The 22,226-nt window shown below is 39.4% G+C and overlaps 1 protein-coding gene and 1 pseudogene across 3 annotated transcripts in view; one reads left to right on the forward strand and one right to left on the reverse strand.

Annotated features, from left to right (window-relative positions):
• Positions 1-22,226, forward strand: part of RGS5 (regulator of G protein signaling 5) — a 187,747-nt gene that overhangs the window by 86,286 nt on the left and 79,235 nt on the right. The gene's annotated exons all lie outside the window — the stretch shown is intronic.
• On the reverse strand, positions 4,408-7,285 carry LOC116473308 (CCA tRNA nucleotidyltransferase 1, mitochondrial-like; annotated as a pseudogene).

The following is a 22,226-nucleotide window of genomic DNA, read 5'->3' on the forward strand; positions in this document are numbered from 1 at the left end:
ACATTTTAACTCCATTTTATATTAGAGTTTAATTATCTTAAGCAAAGTTACACAGTGAAGGAGCCAGTCTTTTGTTTGATTCTAAGGCCCATGTCCTTAACCAATACAATATTCTATCTCTCAGATTCACTGAGTCTTTGCCAAACCAACGTGTGTATGTGTGTGTGTGTTGTGTGAATGTGTGTAAATGCCTCCTCTTTCTTTTTTTTTTAATGTTACTTTAAGTTCTGGGATACATATGCTGAATGTGCAGGTTTGTTACAAAGGTATACCTGTGCCATGGTGGTTTCCTGCACCTATCAACCTGTCATCTAGGTTTTTTTTTTTTTTTTTTTTTTTTGTGGGCGGGGGTTTGGTTTTTTTCCCAGGCTGGAGTGCGGTGGTGCAATCTCGGCTCACTGCAAGCTCCGCCTCCCGGGTTCACGCCATTCTCCTGCCTCAGCCTCCCGAATAGCTGGGACTACAGGCGCCCGCCACAACGCCCGGCTAATTTTTTGTACTTTTAGTGGAGATGGGGTTTCACCATGTTAGCCAGGATGGTCTTAATCTCCTGATCTCGTGATCTGCCCCCCTCAGCCTCCCAAAGTGCTGGGATTACAGGTGTGAGCCACCGCGCCTGGCCTGTCATCTAGGTTTTAAGCCCTGCATGCATTAAGTATTTGTTCTAATGCTCTCCCTCCCCTTTACTCCCAACTCCTGACAGGTACCAGTGTGTGATGTTCCCCTCCCTGTGTCCATGTGTTCTCACTGTTCATCTCCCACTTATGAGTAAGAACATGCGGTGTTTGGTTTTCTGTTCCTGTGTTAGTTTGCTGAGGATGATGGTTTCCAGCTTCATCCATGTCCCTGCAAAGGACATGAACTCATTCATTTTTATGGCTGCATAGTATTCCATGGTGTATATGCACCACATTTTCTTTATCCAGTCTATCATTGATGGGCAGTAAATGCCTCCTTCTATGTATAAAGACACCTATACAAATGTATCTTTGCACTTCTGAGTATAGAACGTTTGCAAACACATAGTAGAACTATTACCATTCACAGTGAGCTGCAGTTATAGAAACTCCTTTTATTCTCTCTTCCCCACAGTCTAACCAATACTGCTTTGCAGAAGTAACTTTATTTGAAAGAGATCTGACCATGTCACTACTGCCCTCAGAAAACTTTAGAGGTTCCCTATAGAAAATGTAATAAAGCCTAAATTCCTCAGCCCTCTGTCAACATTTCCCCTGCTGAACTTTCCAATCCTATATTTCATCACATCTTCCCTCCAATTCTAAGCTCTTCTCATAGTAGGCTACCATCATTCCCACCAATATACACACAATTTCCTGACTGTGCACCTTTTTTATGCTGTCCCTTCTTTCTGACATTCAATACTTAAGTCTTAAACATCTTTTAAGCCCCAGATGAAAACACTTAAGAACAGAATCTGCCTTATTTTCTCATTGAATATTACATTTGATTATGGTGTGTTTCAAAGTTTGCCTTAGAGCATAATACTCATTTGTGTATGCATCTATCTTATCTCACAACTCTCTTCCACCTGTGCTCCTTTCAAGCACGAGAACACCTGGTTTATTTGGTATTTACAGTTTCTTGCATATTGCTTAACACATGCTCAGAAAATGTTGGTTAACTTGAAGCAAATATTCACCACTGTTATTTATTTTTATAACTACTTCATTCCACCAGTGCAAAGAATGTACCTATGCTATGAAATGGCCAAAATGTAAATATTTTTCTGATATATTTAAAAAATATGCCATGTTTGATCCATTATCTCGCTATCCTCAAGGAGCCACTAACTCAGATGTTTACGTCAAAACTTTTATAGATCTCATCTATAAGACATGAATCAAAAATTTTAAAAACAAGTTATTATTTTCAAGAAAGATATTTCTATAAAATGAAAAGGTTTAATTCAAGGCCTTACTTCTTTTATTCCAGTGCTAGCTGTGAAATGTGAAGAAGTAGCCTGAGGTGCTTGAGATTAATACTCTATGGACAATTAATCTAGTTCAATCTTGAGCATAGAATACTTAATACAAGTACTATACTTATGTAGCCATTCATTTTCCAAACAAAGACTGATTATATCCCCAGGAAGTCAACCACAGCTTTCCATCACTTACAGCCACTGGCCAACACTTCGTCTCCAGTGAAAATATTGTGTCTTTTTCTATTTTAAATATTTTTATCTTATTTTTATACATGAATATCTGTGTATGTCACTGTTCTCTATCTTAAACTAAACATCTAAGAATGGAATGGCCATACCAAAGTCTGGTCAGCCTGATCATTTCCGTCGTTTTAATTTAAAGTATGAATTGGATCAGCAACTTAATGATCTGAATTAAGCTGGTTTAGAAATCAGATAATGTGAGAATAAACGACCATGGGTTGCATAAGTGTGGTCCATACCTAACTGGAAGGAAACCGTAAACCAGAATAACCATAGTCTGAAACATGGGGTGGAAAAACAATTTTGTCACAAGAAAATATTTTACTCCCAGTTTCTTCAGGTAGGGGAGGCCCTTCTAGAGAGAGACAAAATGCAACTATACATAACAAGAGTTTAGAGCAATGGAAGAGAATCTCCCAGCTATGTTCAGACCAGAAGATAATATATTTCAAGTAAGCCACAGAGGTCTTCATTCATTCATTTAACAAGACCTGCTCTGTGCCAAGCACCATTTTAAGAACTGAGGATATAGTTAAGAACAACAACAATAAAAATCTGCCATTATTAAACTTACATTCTAATCCAAGAAGAAAATAAATAACCAAATGAACACATAATACAATATCAGTTATTATAGAAGAAAAGTAAAGTAAAGACATCTAGTCTTTGGGGATAAGTCAGATAACAGAATTTCAGAGAGAGTGGTCAGGGGTCTCTTACCTGAGGACAAGTTAGCAGAAACCCAAAGGAGGCAAGGAAGCAAGCCATGAAGAGATCTTGACAAGAGTGTTTCAGGCAAAGAGAACAACAAGTACAAAGACTGGGTGAGAGTAGTTGGCGGGAACAACCAACAAAGTCATGGTGCCTGGGACTATAAGCCTGTGCCATCACATGCCTTAGATACATTTTGACAAATATATTCACCCATGTAACCATGACCTCAAACAAGATACAGAGTATTTCTATTTTGGCCTGGTGCAGTGGCTCATACCTGTAACCTCAGCACTTTGAAAGGCAGAGGCTGGAGGATCACTTGAGTCCAGAAGTTCAAGATCAGCCTGGACAGCATAGCAAGACTCTGTCTCAACAAAACATTTAAAAATTAGTCAGGTGCAGTGGCATGCACCTGTGGTCCCAGCCACTTAAGAGACTAAGGTGGGAGGATCGCTTGAGCCCTAGAGTTTGAGGCTGCAGTGAGCTGTGATCACAACACTGCAGCCTGGGTGAGAGAGTGAAACCCTCTGAGTCTCTCTAAAATTTTTTTTTTTCCAATTATCCCTAAGAGTTCCTTCATTTCTGCTTCCAGTCAATGTCCACCCTGCCTCCTGATGCATATGGTCTAGTTTTTTTTTTTCCCACTATGAATTAGTTACACCCATTCTAGAACTTCATATGAATGAAACCATAGAGTATACATACTTTTGGTAAGGGTTTGTTTGTTTAATATGTTTTTGAGACTTATTTATGTTTTTGCATACATTATTAGTCTATTCTTTTTTTAACTGCTGATTAGTTAATATTCCAATGTATGACCATTCCACAATTATTTATTTTTCTGTTGGAATTCATTTGAATGGATTCTAATTTCTGACTATAATGAATAAAGATATTATTTTATATAACTCACTGTATTGACATATCTTTTCATTTCTTTTGGTAAATACTTAGAGTGGAATTGCTGAGGCATGGGGCAAGTGTATTGTTTCCTTTTAATGAAAAAAAAAACCCTGCTAAAAAGTTTTCTAAAATAGTTGTACCTTTTTTCAAGTTCTTTTGAGGCACTCATTTATTTATTTTGGAATTCAGATAAGAATGAACACATCATAGACAGTCATTGTACAAAGTAATCCAGTTATCTCAATTGCAATTAATAAACGTTTTTTCTTCCAGATAGTTAACACTTTTTCAGATCAATCTTAGTGCCACGTTATGCAAAAACTAAATTTTAAAAAACGTCTAAATAGATTAAGATTGTAGAAGCCAATTATGCTTTTCTCAGTTGGAACTATTTCAAAATAACTGTTTCAGTAATATAAATCAGATCAAAAGGAGGTGAATTTCAGTTTACTTCCTGAAATATAATTCACAAAATAAGACCTTATCTTTAAGAGGTCCTTTAAGCTGGCTTTTATTCTGCTGTGATTTCCAAAATCTCACTAAGAGGGAGAAGAAAAAACTAGCCGTATTTAAAATGTTCTGCCTTTTAATGGCCACCAGTTTTAGGTCTTCTTTATGCCATTTAGAAGTGAATCTTTTTCCCTTTGGTAACCACTTTTTTTTTTCCTAAAAGATGGATTCTCGCTCTGTCACCCAGGCTGGAGTGCAGTGGTGCAATCTTGGCTCACTGCAACCTCCGCCTCCCAGGTTCTAGAAATTCTCCTGCCTCAGCCTCCCGAGCAGCTAGGACTACAGGCACAGGCCACCACGCCTGGCTAATTTTTTTTTTTTTTTTTTTGGACTTTAGTAGGGATAGGGTTTCACCATGTTGCCCAGGCTGGTCTTGAACTCCTGAGCTCAGGCGATCCACCCACCTTGGGCTCCCAAAGTGCTAAGATTACAGGCATGAGCAACCTCCGCCTCCCAGGTTCTAGAAATTCTCCTGCCTTAGCCTCCCGAGCAGCTAGGACTACAGGCATAGGCCACCACGCCTGGCTAATTTTTTTTTTATTTTTTTTTTTTGGATTTTAGTAGGGATAGGGTTTCACCATGTTGCCCAGGCTGGTCTCGAACTCCTGAGCTCAGGCGATCCACCCACCTTGGGCTCCCAAAGTGCTAGGATTACAGGCATGAGCCACCGCGCCCAGCCGGAAACCACTTTTTTCCCACTGTTCTCACAGCTGTTGTAATAGAGCCCCAATTTCTTCCCCTGAAGAGATCCCCACTTTCCTGATGTCATGACAGTTACAGGAAATGGGATTCTCCGTTGCTGCATTTCCTTTCAGAGACAGTGCTCTCCTGGGTACCTCAGTAGCTCACATACACAAGTAGTTGCATCATGTTCCCTAGAAGCTGTAATGAAGTCTTGATAGAGTTTCAATGGTTCTGAACTATCTGTTGCTTTAATTAAATCTTTCCTATTTTTAACCATAAATAATCCAAGACTTTTCTCTTTGTGTGCAGTCTTCGACCTCAAATCCACTTTTGCAACATCATCCTATCACTTGAATAATGAGGCAAAAAGAGTCATTGACTTTGGTGAAAAACCTTCAACATTTTTTCTGACCTTATTAAACTCTTCTAAACTTTAATTAGCAGATAAACCTACGTAAGGAGCCACATCAAGATCACAGATAAGGGGAATCAAATGATTTACATGGTTACCAACAAACATTTTTTCAGTTCCACCCAAATCCTCATTCCTGATATTCCACCCAAGCGTTTTGCATTTTCTGCAATTGTTTACAAAGTTTCAGGATCATGGTCACCAGTTTCCTCTACAATTGTTCCATAAAAGTGTAGGAAGGTCTAGCTAAGTTGGGAAGAATAATAAGAGGAAAGTTCAACCTGTGCTAAGTGGAAGCTCATGAGTTTCTTATTTTAATTTAGCAATCAACACTCTGAGAGTTTCTTCAACTCCTGCAGCATTTTGGAAATTTGAACTCGAATATTGCAGCAATTTTCATTTTTAGTTAAAAGAAAACATTTTGATTTTGTTCTAATTTATCCTGTTCAGATTGTGGCAATTAATATGATTTTGACACTGAATTCTCTAAGGTGTTTGGACCTTTCCAAATAATGTTATTTGCAGTTCCTGTTATTATTTGCAAGGATATATGTAAATAATTATCAGATTTAATTAGTAAGAATATTTTATCAGCCAGTCATGATCCATAACAAGTATTTTTTTTTTTTTTTTTGAGACAGAGTCTTGCTGTCGCCCAGGCTGGAGTGCAGTGGCGCGATCTCGGCTCACTGCAGGCTCTGCCCCCCAGGGTTCACGCCATTCTCCTGCCTCAGCCTCCCGAGTAGCTGGGACTACAGGCGCCCACCACCTCACCGGGCTAATTTTTTGTATTTTTTAGTAGAGACGGGGTTTCACTGTGTTAGCCAGGATGGTCTCGATCTCCTGACCTTGTGATCCGCCCGCCTCGGCCTCCCAAAGTGCTGGGATTACAGGCGTGAGCCACCGCACCCGGCCCATAACAAGTATTTTTAAAAAGCCAGTACTCCTCTAAAACCTGAAATATCTTAAAATCATAAGATAATCCTCTTTTATTTCTGTTTGGCATGTCCAACAAATCTAACTTTCTTATTTTTTAAACCATAACCATTAAAGTCATCAAATAAGATATCATTAAAATCTGAAAACATAGAATTTACAGGGACAGCCCTGTGTTCAGCATCTTTCTGCCGGTCAATTGTGAATTCGCCTTCAGCATATCATCTGTCAGTGGCAACATCAATCTCTAGTGTAGTAATCTTAACATTTTCTTTGTGAAGCCTGCCAGTAATTGTTCTGTGCTCTTCTGCTTTGTTGTTTATCATCCAAATCCTGGTTGACTGAAACATCGTCATCTGCGTAGGAGTGGCAGTGTTGGCAAAATCTACATTTCCAGGCTTTACTCCATTGAATAAACCCCCCACTGTTCCTGCCCTCCTGCTTTTTTCTTTTTTCTTCTTCTTCTTCTTTGAGACAGGGTCTCTGTCACCCAGGCTGGAGTGCAGTGGTGCTATCTCAGCTCACTGCAACCTCCGCCTCCTGGGCTCAAGTGATTCTCTTGCCTCAGCCTCCCGAGTAGCTGGGACTACAGGTGTGTACCACCATGCCTGGTTAATTATTGGATTTTTTGTAGAGACGGCGTCTCGCCATGTTGCCCAGACTGGTCTCGAACTCCTCAGCTCAAGCAATTTTTCCATCTTGTCAACCTCCTGAAGTGCCAGGATTACAGGGTGAGCCGCCACACCTGCCCCCTCTGCTATTCTTAATTCATGATCCTCTTTCACAAGTAAATTGTCAAACTCTTCAATCCTTCTGAGAAAAGTGACTGGAATTCTGGAGACTGCCACTTCATTGTAAATAGATGTTGCTTCGGAAGGCAGCCTACTCCAACTACAGCTCAATGCTGGCCTGTGCCAAGGATACACGGGTCTCAGCATCTGGAGAGGAGGTCAGCAGCCTCACAGGGACCCCGCCGATGCCGCATCCATGTTTCATTCCCTTCAACGATGTTCCAGAGTTCTGGTTCTTCCACATCCTCTCCAACATTTAGTGTCATCAGTTGTTTTAAATTTTGACCTTTTTTTGTAAGTGCATAGAACCATCTCACTGTTGTTTCAATGTGCCTTTTTTTGACACCTAATGATGTTGAATCCTTTTTCATATGTTCATTGGCCATTTTTTTTTTTTTTTTTTTTTTTTGAGACACAGTCTCACTCTGCTGCCCAGGCTGAAGTGCAGTGGTGCGATCGCAGCTCACTGCCACCTCCGCCTCCCGGGTTCAAGTGATTTTCCTGCCTCAGCCTCCTAAGTAGCTGGGATTACAGGCATGTACCACCACGCCCAGCTAATTTTTGTATTTTTAGTAGAGACGGGGTTTCACCATGTTGGCCAGGATGGTCTCGATCTCTTGACCTCGTGAGCCACCCTCTCGAACTCCCAAAGTGCTGGGATTACAGGCATGAGCCACTGCGCCTGGCCCATTGGCCATTTTTATATCATTCTTTGTAGAGAGTCTGTTCAAGGGTTTTGCCTATTATATTGCTGGTTTGTAGGAGGTATTTATATATTCCATATTGATTCATATAGGTTATACAATTTTCTAACTGTGAGGGAAAGCCATTAGAAGGTTTGGAACAAGGCAAAGCCAGTAGTTTAGTTATGCAGAATTTGCACTGTGCAATTTTAGGGGCTGCCATTCACATTTATAGTCATCATAGGTTGTATATTTGTTACAATTTTCCTTGATATAACAGTATATATTAAGGAAGAAACAATTTTTTTTCTAATTCATTCAGAAACACCACTTGAGATAATGGTGGACCACTGCCATAGATCTTTATAAGTATTATTTTGTCTTTTGTATGGATAATTAACTATGAGGAGGCAAGGAGAAGAGGTCATCCCAGCAGAAGGTTGAAAGTGTCAATGAGGTGTTTTGGGAAATTTTGTTGTCCTTTTTGTTTTTAGCTGTATAACATATGAGAAGTAAGAGGCAATTTAAAGTAGTAGCTATTCAGTTTCTAAAGAAAATTTAGAAGAAATATGAAGGGCCCCAATTATGCTAGATTGGAAGATGAAAATTTTTCACATCTCCTGTCTCTCTAACTGATGTAATATTCTCAAAGTAAGAGATAGCCTCAGAATCTAGATCAGATTAAGGGCAAGACTGTAAACGTTTTGTTAAAATCCTTGAAAAGATTCATGGCTATGCTTGCTAGACTCTCTTAGCTTGGCAAAAAAGCTCCTGAGAATTTTAAAGGCATTGTCCTGACATGATGTCTAAAGTAGAGAGAAACCTCCCCAAAAAATGAATTGTTGGAATGGGTTTTGTCTTGTAAAATGAACTATAACCTGATAGATAATAGAAAGCCCACAAAGTTTTAAGAGAGTTGTATTATATTAGACTAAAAACATCAGAGATACTACAAAATGAAAGAGACTTCTTGGCTTCTAACTTTCTACAGGCTGCAAGTTTGCTGAGAGAGCTACTCAGCTGCCAACACAGCCATTGCTTATGAAAAAAGATGTTCCAGAGGGTAGAACCAAGACCCAGAGCGAGAAAGACCCAGATGGGGAAAAATAAGAGATGAGAAGAACCATGGGTTAGGGAACTATTAATACTTTCAGGGGTTAGAACTGGGCCCTAATCAAGAAATAGCCCCTACTGTGGAAGGTGAAATTAGCAACATGTCCGTGGCTGGAGGTGAGAATTGCTATAGACCAGTTATTCCATGATTTTCTTGTCCTTCCCCTTTTGAATAGGAGTGTTTGTAGCCAATATCCTACTACTTTTTCAACATTATATATTGTATGTATTGGAGGAGATGATGTTATTTTTGTTCAGAGGTGTCTGGATTAAGAGGAGTGGTATCAGAGAAGATGTGCTTGAGAAACTACATCCAAAGCACCTCATCAGTATCTGGACCAGATTTATATGATGAGATCAAGAATTTTAAGCCTGATGCTCTGATTGAATGAGAATGTAGAAGGGATATGAATTACTCTGGCCTGAATTGGCTGTGGTAGATTGTTTTCAAAGATGGCTGCAACAACTCCGCATATTCTGCATGCCCCTCCTCCTATTTGGAGGCAGAATTTGTATCCCCTGTCCTGAATCTGGGATGTCCCTGTGACTTGCTTTGATCAACAAAATGTGGCAGAAGTGATGGTGTACAATTTATGAAGCCTGGCACAGTGATATCTTGTAGCTTCTACCTCCAATCTTTTGGAACAGTTTCCTGAGGCTGCCTAGGATGAAAGAAAACATGGAGAAAAAGGCTGAGCCATTAGCCAGAGCCAACTGACAGACTTGGGAGTGGGGCCATCTTGGGGTTCACAGCTCAGCCATCCCTCCAGGTGAATGCAGCCCAGACAAAACCAGCCAATTCATAGAAGTGTGAAAAGATAATAGATTATTATTGTTTTAGGCCACTAAGTTTTTGTGTTTTATTACACAATAATAGATAACGAAAGCAGAGATTGATTTTGTCATAAAAAATCTTTCATCAAAGAAAACTGGCTCAGATGGCTTTACAAACACATTCTGTGATCTTTATGGAGGAATAAAACCATTCCATATGAACACTCCCTAAAATAAAAGAGGAAGGAACACTTAAAGTCTAGTTTTATGATATCAGCAAAACTGTGATGTAAATAATGAACAAGTACATTTCTTGTAAGAAATAAAGCATTAGTTCACTATTCCTCATAATTATAGGTACAAATATTCCTAAGAAAATATTGAAAAATTGAATCAGGCAATATATAAAATGGAAAATATTTCAGTACCAAGTGGGATTTATTATAAGAATGCATGGTTGTTCTAGGGGAAAAAATATTATCATCTCAATAGATGTGTAAAAATTTGAAAATCCAATGCCCACTGATGATTAAGAAGTATAAGAAAAATAGAAATAGAGAGGAATTTTATCTGGTAAAGAACATCTATAAAAATTCTACAGCTAATAGAATGCATTCTCTCTAAAATCAAAAACAAGGCAAGCATATGTGATCTTATCCCTTCTATTCAGCATTGTGTTTGAAGTCCTAGCCAGCAGTAGGTCAAGAATCAGAAACAAAGGATCAGGGAGTGGAAATGAGTAAGTACTGATTGTCAGGCCCCTGAGCCCAAGCTAAGCCATCATATCCCCTGTGACCTGCATGTATACATCCAGATGGCCTGAAGCAACTGAACATCCACAAAAGAAGTGAAAATAGTCAGTTCCTGCCTTAACTGTGATTCCACCATTGTGATCTGTTCCTGCCACACCCTAACTGATTAATTGACTTTGTGAAAATACACGCTCCCTGCCCTTGCGATAATGTACTTTGTGATAGTCCCCTGCCCTTGTGAATGTACTTTGTAAGATACACCCTCCCCACCCTTAAAAAGGTACTTTGTAATATTCTTCCCGCCCTTGAGAATGTACTTGGTAAGATCCACCCCCTGCCTGCAAAAATTGTTCCTAACTCCACCACCTATCCCAAACCTATAAGAACTAATGATAATCCCACCACCCTTTGCTGACTCTCTTTTTGGATTCAGCCCACCTGCACCCAGGTGATTAAAAAGCTTTATTGCTCACACAAAGCCTGTTTGGTGGTCTCTTCACACGGACACGCATGACACTGATTATTGATTCAGGTATTTATTTTAAAATAATGTGGCTGCTTATATTGAAATTTCCAAACTCCCACTGGAAATTTTTAAAGCAAAGGAATAGCCTGCTCAACGAATGGGAAAGCTATTTGGGGAAAGTTTAATGAGGAACAGGATGCTTACATCATTTTAAAACATCTTTTATTACAGACCACATTAATTACAAAGAGAAAAATGGGAAAACCCCATAGATCTCCTTTTAATCAGGTGGTCAAAGTAATGTCATCAATGACCAGACACACAATGACACAAAGTTAATGTCATTAATCATGTACCTCCTGATATGATGCACAGAGAAGAAAAAATATCACTCAAGTAGTGCTCCTGTTCAAGATTCATAATTAAATCTAACCATGGAGAAATATTTTTTAAAAATCCAGATTAAAGAAAATTCTAAAAATTGACCTTTATTCTCCAAAAATGTCAACATCATAAAGGTTGAGGAATTAGAGTCATGACAATAATGAAATTGGTCTTGGATTGGATCTTGAATAAGAGGAAAAAATGATATAGAAGACACAAAATGTGAACATAGGCTGATAGTAAATAGTATTATTTTATCGATGTTAAATTTTCTAAATGTGATCAATGTACAATGGTTTTAAAAGAGACACTCTGTTTTTTTCATTTGGGTCTATGCTATCCTTCATACTGGAAAATTATTCTTATTTTCTCCATCTATGCATTTTCTGCTGATCTTCAAATTCCTTGCAGAATTCACTCTTTTCTGAAACCTGTTCTGATGACCCTAGCCCACAGGCACGTCTCCCTCCACAGGATTCCTACAGTATTTAATGTATGTAACACACTAATATATTGACTGGTAAGTTAATGAAATAGAAGGCACAGCATATTAACAGATTGAAGAAACAGGGTTCTGTACCTGGGCATGTCTTCTATTTAATGACATTCATTTCTACCTGTTACTTGACTCCCTTTCCTCCTTGAGACATTTCCTCCTTGAGAGATTTCCTAATCTCTGAAGAAGCAATCTACAGTAATATATATGCAAACTTCAAACCACAGCAAATATTTCATCCAGACTTATTGTGTATATAACTACATCTCCTACAAAAAGTTTATACTTATCTTCAAGAGTGTGGTGAACAGTATACCAGAAATATATCAGATATACATTATTTGCTTCAGAAGGCACAGAAGACTTTCACTGAGTATGAACAGTGAATGAAGAGACACTAACGTTGTGTGTCTCTGCTTATCACAAATAAGCAATTCAGTAAATTGCTTCTACTTTAAATGGACAATTGACCAATCTTCATCCCATAGCCTTCTAGCAAAAAACTATCAAAGAATTAGAGTGCTATATCTTAAGTATAAGCAACCACTTAGTTCAGGGCCCATCCTTCCCCACCCCCACCATCTTTGCATTTCATAAGAAAACAAAACAAAGCAATGGAGTCCTAATAAAAGTAAATTAATCACCCAAGGGTATACAATTACAGGGAAAAAATGGCTCTAGAGTCCAGGTCTCATAACTTCTGGGGTTTTTTTATTTTCTTTGCATATCAGCCTCTCTGATTTTACTCTTAAATACAGAAACTACATTATTTGGGTTATAGCAACTACTGTAGTAGTAGGAGTACTTTACTTCTGCACATATAATGATAACAAGGAAAGGTGGAAGGCCTGCTGTTTCCCAGTTGCTTTGAATGAAGTAACAATTTTAACCCTGAAGATAAGAAAATGTCCTATTTAGCCTTTTTTTTTTTTTTTAATTTTACCACTTGTTTCTTCCAAGGACACCAGATAAAGGAGAACTAATAAGCATAAATGGTCCTTGGGACTCTAGGACAAGGGCTTGGACAAAAGGCAACAGTACCAAATAAGTTCAGTTTACTCTCCATCACACAAAACATTCCTTCAGGCTTACTCTAGCCTTGTGCATACCACTGGACTAAAAATAGACCCAATGTTTATCCTGGAACATTGTTTAGTTTACTATTGTTAAATTCTCCAGGCAAAGTGTTTTTCCCAGGAGATTACTTCTGGGGATCACAAAAGCTAAGGTTCTCCTGGGTTACTCCTGCAAAACATACTGCTCTCCTAGTCCCTCCTAACATGATCACAAACTCTTGTCTTTTTCCAATACACAAATTTAACAAGCCAGCTGTCATTTCCATGCCTCTGTTTTCTTGCCTGTAAAATGGGAATAATAACTGCTCTGGTTATTTCATGGGTTTTGTGCAGCTCTAAGTACATAAATGTGTGCAAATGCACAGGATTATTATAGTTGTCAGAGTCCGCCAAGAGGTAATGTTTTTCACTTTTTTATTGCAATTTAATATTTAAAAAAGAGAAAAATGTGGGAAAAGTTTCTCTAAATGTCATCTTTGTACTTTTAGCCTGTCCCTCTGGTCTCCCACAGCTTCTGACATGCATGCAGTTTCTCTCACTCCACCTCCACTCTGCTGTATTGGCCAGAGAATGGAGCCTGACTTGACTTTGCCAGTCGGACAAATGTCAATCACTTGTGCAAAGTCCATTTAAAGTCTAGTGTTGCCATCTTATAATCAATAATGGGAAAATTGACTACAAATGTGATTGGATTTTTTGTAATGTGTCTTTGTGGATTTTTTTAAAAGGACATCTGATTAACATATCCTGTTACGCCTGTTATGTGGCACATAGAAACTTGTTACAAATAATCAGACAACTGCCTTAAGAGGACCCTATTCTAACTAGTCAATGTAGTATGCACTCGGCTTTTTATATAAATCCAATATGCTCTGAGTTCCTGAAGGTTAATCATCAGGTGTTATAAATCTTTTATCCTTTACAGAGTTAATTAATGGTAAAAGTAATTTAGTGGCAGAATAGTATCACTGAATGAACTGTCATCAGATACTGAACTTTAGACTGCTTTTAAAAGTAGTACAAGAAAGGCATGAGTTGACACAGGCTTCATTAATAGTCAAGTATGGCCAAGGTGTGGGTAGAGTCAATAAAGATGAAACTGAGTTAAACAAATCAGCCTATGTGGACTAAATCCACTAAAAGCTTAGTATCTTACAACTAAGGTAACCACACAGAGACAAAGTAATAATAGCTCCTATTGATGTTGTTAGCATTATCACGATAACATTTTTTCTTTTTTTGGCCTGGCTAATAGGGGAGGAAATAGGATTGAAACAAATATTGACTGTATACTTACTATGTTCCCTGCTCTCCTTTCAATGTTCACAAAAATCTTATAAGGTAGAGAGGGAAATTATGGTTATGTTAATATGAAGTACAAAGATCTCTTTTCCATGTCTTCAACCCAGGTCTTTTGACTCCCAGATCAAAATTTTGAATTTTATCTCTAATTATAAACATCTCCTCTCTCAATGCTTTTGATTAAGAAATGTCACGAATTCACAATCAATGGTGAAAGCCATCAGTTTGATGGAGTATTATGACCTTAATTTACAGAGGAATAAATTCAAGTAAAAAGAGATGAATAGAGTCTTGTTTCTAATCAGCCAAAAATTAGATGCAAAGCCCAGGTTTATTTTATTTATATAATTCACTCATGTAGTTATTAATTTGGTAAATATTTGTTAATGACCTACTATGAGCCAGGTATCTGGAGGATGCTAGGAATCTAGAAATGAATAAAAGGAATGGAAATCTCTGTCCTTAGGGAACCCAAATGTTAGTAAGAGTAATGAGACAATAAAGCAGGAAGGACATAAGGAGAGTATTGTGTATGTGTTGAAATTTTAATTAGAACCATAGGAAAAGTCTCACTGAAAAGCCAATATTTGAGTAAAAGTCTGAAGGAGGTGAGAGAGACAGCCATGTAGCTATCTGAGGAGAGCATTCCAGGGAAATGGAACTGCAAGGGCAAATGCCCTGAATTACAGCAAAGAAACCAGTGTTGTGAGGACAGAGTGAGAGGAAGGGGAGTAGAAGACAGAGTCAGAGAGGTAGCAGTCATTGGACCTAGGGATGGAGGGAACATATGTCAGTCTTGAGACCTTGAATGTTACTACTTCAACTTTGCCTGATGATATCATCATATCATGGTTTGGCTCTGTGTCCCCACCCACATCTCATCTTGAATTGTAATAATCCCCACATGTCAAGGGCAGGACCAGGTGGAGGTAATTGGATCACAGGGGAGGCTTCCCCCATGCTGTTCTCATGATAATGAGTAAGTCTCCAGAGATCTGATGGTTCAATAAGAGTTTGGCATTTCCCCTGCTTGCACTCATTCTCTCCCCTGCCGCCCTGTGAAGAGATGCCTTCCACCATGATTGTAAGTTTCCTGAGGCCTCCCCAGCGATATGGAACCGTGTGTCAATTAAACCTCTTTCCTTTATATATTATGCAGTCTTGGGCAGTTTTTTATAGTGGCATGAGAATGGACTAATACAGTAAATTGGTACCCGTAGAATGGGGCACTGCTGTAAAGATACTAAAATATCTGGAAATGACTTTGGAACAGGTAACAGGCAGAGGTTGGAACAGTTTGGAGGACTCAGAAGAAGACAGGAAGATGTGGGAAAATTTGGAACTTCCTAGAAACTTGTTGAATGGTTTTGACCAAAATGTTGATAGTGATGTGGACAATAAGGTCCAGGCTGAAGTGGTCTCACATAGAGATGAGGAACTTCTTGGGAACGGGGGCAAAGGTGGCTCTTGCTATGCTTTAGTAAAGAGACTGGTGGCATTTTGCCCTTGCCCTAGATATCTGTGGAACTTTGAACTTGAAACAGATGATTTAGGGTATCTGGTGGAAGAAATTTCTAAGTGGCAAAGCATTGAAGAGGAAGTAGAGGATGAAAGTTTGGAAAATTTGCAGCCTGATGATGCGATAGAAAAGAAAAACCCATTTTCTGGGGAGAAATTAAAGCCTGCTGCAGAAATTTACATAAGTAATCAGGAGCCAAATGTTAATCACCAAGACAATGGGGAAAAGGTGTCCAGGGCATGTCAGAGACTTTCACAGCAGCCCCTTCCATCACAGGCCCAGAGGCCTAGGAGGGAAAATGGTGTCCTGGGCTGGGTCCAGGGCCCCCTTGCTGTGTGCAGCCTTGGGACTTGGTGCCCTGCATCCCAGCCACTCCAACCACAGCTAAAAGGGGCCAGAATACAGCTCAGTCCCTTGCTTCAGAGGGTGAAAGCCCCAAGCCTTGGCAGCTTCCATGTGGTGTTAGGCCTGTGGATGCACAGAAGTCAGGAATTGAGGTTTGAACCTCCACCTAGATTTCAGAGCATGTGTGGAAATTCCTGGATGTATAGGCAGAAGCCTGCTGCAGGGACAGAGCCATCATGGAGAACCTCTGCTATGGCAGTGAGGATGGGAAATGCGGGGTTGCAGACCCCACACAGAGTCCCCACAGGGGGACTGCCTAGTAGAGCTGTGAGAAGAGGGCCACCATCCTCCAGATCCCAGACCCCAGAATGGCAGATCCACCAATAGCTTGCACTGTGCACCTAGAAAACCTGCAGGCATTCAATCCCCCCCTGTGAAAGCATCCTGGAGCAGGGCTGTACCTTGCATGGCCACAGGGTTGGAGCTGCCCAAGGTTGTGGGAGCTCACCTCTTGCATCAGTGTGACCTGGATGTGAGACATACAGTCAAAGGAGATCATTTTAGAACTTTAAGTTTTAATGACTGCCCTATTGGATTTCGGACTTACATGGGGGCTGTAGCCTCTTTGTTTCGGCCTATTTCTCTCATTTGGAATGGGAACATTTACCCAATGCCTGTACCCCCATTGTATCTTAGAATTAAATAACTTGCTTTTGATTTTACAGGCTCATAAGTGGAAGGGACTTGCCTTGTCTCAGATGAGACTTTGGACTTGGACTTTTGAGTGAATGCTAGAATGAGTTAAGACTTTGGGGGACTGTTGGAAGGGCATGATTGTGTTTTGAAATGTGAGGACATGAGATTTTGGAGGAGTGGGGGTGGAATGATATGGTTTGGCTATGTGTCCCCACCCAATTTTCACCTTGAATTGTAATAATCCCCATGTTTTAAGGATGGGACAAGGTAGAGGTAATTGAATCATGGGGGTGGTTTCCCCCATGCTGTTCTTGCAATAATGAGTAAGTCTCACAAGATCTGATGGTTGTATAAGCATCTGGCATTCCCTGCCTTGCACTCATTCTCTCTCCTGCCACCCTGTGAAGAGGTGCCTTATGCCATGATTATAAGTTTCCTGATGCCTCCCCAACCATGCGGAACTATGAGTCAATTAAACCTGTTTTCTTAATAAATTACTCACTCTTGTGTATTTCTTCACAGAAGCAAGAGAACAGCAAATACACCTTATATTCAGCAAGATGGAAAGCCATCAGTATGTTTTGAGCAAAGATGTGACCATACTGTGACTTAGCTCTTCCCTTAACATGATCACTCTGATGAGTGTATTAAGAATAGACTAATAAAGACAAGTGTGTAGGAATGGCAAACATTTAAGAGGCTAAATCATTAACTCAAGTGAAAGATGGTGATGTCTTGGACCATGCTATCAAGCACTGGAGGTTGTGAGAGTATTTTCTTCTAAGGATGTCACTTAGGACTATCAATCCTCTTATTTTGTTATATCACTTTTAAAAATGCCCAACGTTTAGAATGATAATCCTTAAAAACTGAAGTGGATGAGAAATGCAAAACAACTTTTGGTCTTTAAGGGTACTTAAGGAGTAAAGAAGTTAAGCACAGGTAAAAATAAAATGCTAATTCCTTGAAACCCTTTTTTCCCACTGGATATAATAGCAATCATCTCCAAAGACTCACACATCACATAAAACTTAGCCCTATTTGTAATTGTGCTTCTATTTTTGATTAGAAAAGATAATGCTCTAGTTAGTTCTTCTTTGTACGCATAGTTGGCATTTGCTTTATGAACAAAGTCAAGTTCTGGCATATTCTTTGTCTAATATATTAAGCATACTTATTAGGGTGGTGGTGCATCTCAAAAACCATAACAGATTTATGGAACAGGTTTGTTTTTCAGAGGTCTTGGTCCCAGTCCCAACATGCCGTTTTTTGGAGACCAGAGACTCTAGCATCAGTTGAGCAGTGCTTCCTCCTCAAAGGTATGGGCTACAGGTCCATGGAGCCACTCATTCAAACTTTTAAGTTTAACTCCAACCGGATCCCTTCATTCCCCCAACTCTAGAGGTGATAGCTGCTTCCTGCAGTTTCTACCCTAGTGATAATTTTATGTTTAGTTTTAAGCATTTAAATGTACCCAGTGAACAATTTTTATACCTAATTAACAGTTTTTCACATTAAATCCTTTCTCTTAAAATTATTTGTGATTTTGACCTCTGGCCAGGTGCGGTGGCTCATGCCTATAATTCCAGCACTTTGGGAGGCCAAGGTGGGCGGATCACCTGAGGTTGGGAGTTCGAGACCAGCCTGACCAACATGGATAAACTCCATCTTGACTAAAAATACAAAATTAGCCAGGCGTAGTGGCTCACGCCTGTAATTCTAGCTACTCGGGAGGCTGAGGCAGGAGAATCCTTTGAACCTGGGAGGTGGAGGTTGCAGTGAGCCGAGATTGCACCATTGCACTCCACCCTGGGCAATAAGAGCCAAAATCTGTCTCAAAAAAAAAAATTACTTGTGATTTTGACCTCCTAACTGAATTGAATCAGAAATTGGAATCAATATTGTCTCAGGAAATAGTCCTTTGAAGATGGAATTTTGGCATTGGTTTGGTAATTCCTTGGACTTAAATTCAGTGCTGAGATTCTGGCCTTGGGAAATTAGATGCTGGTAATTTATGAAATGCAGTGGTATCATAGTCAAATTATTATTTGTGATTGATTGGACTGGTGTGTCTAGTGCAGCAAGTGCCTCAGGGTACCAAGTGTCTCATACACTTAACTCTATGGCAGTTACATAATAATAAGTCCTGCAAGGACTGTGATATGTGAGAGTGTGTGTGGGGTGGGTAGAGGGTATGGGTGGGTGTATTCTAGCGCTTCAAGAGAATGACAAACTCAGATGTTGAAACACTAAGCTTGAATCATGGTTAGAGAGCCCTAAAAAAGCCTCTAATTTTGCAGCCAGAAGGTCAATATTTTCAAAACCAAACACAAGATTTAATTCTATAGGTTGCAGAAGTGTCATAGCCTCCCCAAGTTTCTCATGTGAAACTTTGAGCCCCCATAGATACATTGGGAAGTAACGGATTCATGAGGATGGGTAAATCTGGATGGACTCAGCTATCTCAGCATATTGAAACCTGACTCACTGTGACTCTTTGACAGTGGGAACAGTCTTCCCTTTTGTATCTGAGGAAGCTAGTCTTCTCTTCCTTGAATAACTTTTAATAACCTTAATTAGATGCTCGTTATACTCAAAACTCACCCCAATGGAAACCATGAAACATAGAGGAAAAAAACATAGGGGAAACACTTCATTATTTTGATCAAAGCAAGGATTTTTTTAACAAGAATTCAAAAGCATAGGCAACAAAAGTAAGAAGAGACAAACGGGATTTCATCAAACTAAAAAGCTTCTGCACAGCAAAGAAAGCAATCAACAGAGTGAAGAGACAACCTATAGAATGGGAGAAAATATTTACAAACTATGTATCTGATAAGGGGTTAGTATCCAGAATATATAAGAAACTCAAAAAACTCAATAACAAAAAAAAAAAATCTGATGGGCAAAATATCTGAATATACATTTCTCAAAAGAAGACATATAAATGGCTAAAGAATATATGAAAAAGTGTCCTACATCACTAATCATCAGGGAAATGCAAATCAAAGCAGAATGAGATAACGCCTCACTTAGTTAGAATGGCTGTTGTCAAAAATAAAAAATAACAAATGCTGGTGAGGATGTGGAGAAAGGAGAACTCTTATACACTGTTGGTGAAATGTAAATAAGTACAGCCATTACAAACAACAGTATGGAGATTCCTTTTTATAGAACTACTATATGACTCAGCAATCCCACTATTGGGTATATATCCAAAGGAAATGAAATCAGCATGTTGAAGAGATATCTGCACTCCCATCTTCATTACAGCACTATTTGTAACAGCCAAGATATGGAACCAATGTAAGTGTCCATCAACAGATGAATGGATACAAAAAATGTGGTATATATGCACAATGGAATACTATTCAGCAATTAAAAGGAGGAACTCCTTTCATTTGCAACAACATGGATGAACATAGAGGACATTATGTTAAGTGAAATAAGCCAAACACAGAAAAACAAATACCACATGGCCTCAGACATGTGGAATCTAAAAAGTTGATCTCATAGAAGTAGAGAGTAGTACAGTGGTTACTGGAGGCTGTGGAGGGGACGGAGGAGGAGGGCATGGAAAGAGGATGGTTAACAGATAGGAGGGACAAGTTCTGGTGTTCCATTGCACAGTAGGGTGACTATAGTTAACAATAATATATTGCATATTTCAAAATAGCTAGAAGAAAGGATTTTGAATGTTCTCACCACAAGGAAATGATAAATGTTTGAGGTGATGGACATGCTAATTACCATGATTTGATCATTACACAACATATACATGTACCAAAACATTACACTATACCATATAAATATGTGCGATTATTATATATTCATTAAAAACAAAATAAAACTCAACAAGCCTTACCACCATGACCTTATGTTGCTCCCAGACCTATAAATAGACTTCAATCTCAGCAAATTTGCATGGGGGCAAGTATGAAGTCTGACCTGGGAGGAAATAGTTTATACGCTAAGATAATTGCAAGGTTTTGCTAATTTATGTAATTCAAATTGGTGGAATGTGTACATCGAGGAGTATGGAATATAACCTTGGCTTGTGTCTAATTTATTGATGAGTTCTCCTGCCAGATACTCTAGAGTATAGCTGGAAGTAGTGCTAAAAAGGTATTTGGTGGATTGATTAAAACTTGGGCTATGTCTAATGAGGGTGAGATGTTAGATCTTTCCTAGCTTAAAGAGAAAGGAAGCCAAAGGTTTAGAGATATAGGAATGCTGAAAAAGATTTATCATTTGTGCCCTACACACCCACCAACCCCTACATTTCATCCCTTAATGGGGTCCAGACAGCAATTTCTTCTTCCCCAAGGCATTAAGAAATACATTAGTGGAAGGAGGAGCAGCATTCTTAACAGCTTGAACTATATCTGTACCCTATCATCCCCTGATTGCAGTGGGAGATGCCACCATTAAGAAGGGCTCTCTGACTTCATTGAGATTGTTAGAATCCTAGGATAGAAGTGGTCAGTTGGCAATGCTTTATCACATATGACAAGGTGGGTGCTTTTATTTAATGGGCAACAGGGACACAGTGGTAGTCAGAATTCTTCTGACTCAGAAGACTTTGTAGTGGCTAGTTAATCTTGAAGAAATCAATAGAGGCTGGGCGCAGTGGCTTATGTCTGTATTCCCAGCACTTTGAGAGGCCGAGGTGAGAGGATCACCTGAGGTCAGGAATTTGAGACCAGCCTGACCAACATAGTAAAACCTCGTCTCTATTAAAAATACAAAAATTAGCCAAGTGCGGTGGTGCACGTCTGTAATCACAGCTACTTGGGAGGCTGAGGCACCTGGGAGGTGGAGGTTGCAGTGAGTCAAGATCATGCCACTGCACTCCAGCCTGGGTGACAGAGTGAGGCTGTCTTAAAAAAAAAATAAATAAAAATAAAAAAATAAATAGAGAAGCAGCTCACTAAAATTTTGCTTTACATAACAGGAAAAACTACAGTTCTATTGGTCGGAAACCTGACTTCGGTCATCTCAACAAAGAACCCCTGTCTTTAACCTAGTTTCCACACCTAAGCCAGTTCACAGTCCAACTCCTTTGAGTGCTGAGAGGTCAGGTCTCCTTGAGAATCTTCTCTGTTGCTCTGTCACAAGTATACACTGTAAAGATTCTTCTAAGCTTTCCATAAAGCAACCTGTCGCTATTTAATAAGATATCTATACATGGAGAAAAGGAGAACCCAGATCCTTTTAGGAATTACTAAATACTGACTGTTGAGAATCCAATCACCACTTTGGTCCACGAGTCACGGTGGTGGCTTATGGAGGTCAGGTGATACGATGGTCCCCAACTTTTTGGCACTAGGGACCGGTTTCATGGAAGACAATTTTTCCACGTAAATGGGGTGAGGGGGTTGGTGGTTCCTCCTCAGATCATCAGGCATTAGATTATCATAAGGAGTTGCAACCTAGATTCCTCGCATGCACAGTTCACAATAGAGTTCATGCTCCTGTGAGA

The sequence above is a fragment of the Hylobates moloch genome, unplaced genomic scaffold, assembly GCF_009828535.3.
Source record: "Hylobates moloch isolate HMO894 unplaced genomic scaffold, HMol_V3 SCAFFOLD_8, whole genome shotgun sequence".
NCBI lineage: Eukaryota > Metazoa > Chordata > Mammalia > Primates > Hylobatidae > Hylobates > Hylobates moloch.